Here is a 591-nt window from a genome sequence, read left to right as displayed (position 1 = left end):
ATAGGGTAACAGAGAGACATGGGGTAACAGAGAGAAATGGGGTAACAGATAGACATGAGGTAACAGAGAGACATGGGGTAACAGAGAGACATGAGGTAACAGAGAGACATGGGGTAACAGAGAGACATGGGGTAACAGAGAGACATGGGGTAACAGAGAGACATGGGGTATCAGATAAACATGGGGTAACAGAGAGACATGGGGTAACAGAGAAACATGGGGTAACAGTGAGACAGGGGTTAACAGTGAGAGGAGAGACATGGGGTAACAGTGAGAAAGGGGGTAACAGTGAGAGGAGAGACATTAGGTAACAGAGAGACATGGGGTAACATTGAGACATGGGGTAACAGAGAGACATGGGGGTAACAGAGAGACATGGGGTAATAGAGAGACATGGGGTAACAGAGAGACATGGGGTAACAGAGAGACATGGGGTAACAGAGAGACATGGGGTAACAGTGAGACATGGGGTAACATTGAGAGGAGAGACATGGGGTAACAGAGAGACAAGGGGTAACAGTGAGACATGGGGTAACAGAGAGACATGGGGTAACATTGAGAGGAGAGACATGGGGTAACAGAGAGACATGG

The sequence above is a fragment of the Oncorhynchus mykiss genome, chromosome 15 (genome assembly GCF_013265735.2).
Source record: "Oncorhynchus mykiss isolate Arlee chromosome 15, USDA_OmykA_1.1, whole genome shotgun sequence".
NCBI lineage: Eukaryota > Metazoa > Chordata > Actinopteri > Salmoniformes > Salmonidae > Oncorhynchus > Oncorhynchus mykiss.
This window is presented reverse-complemented; position numbering follows the sequence as displayed.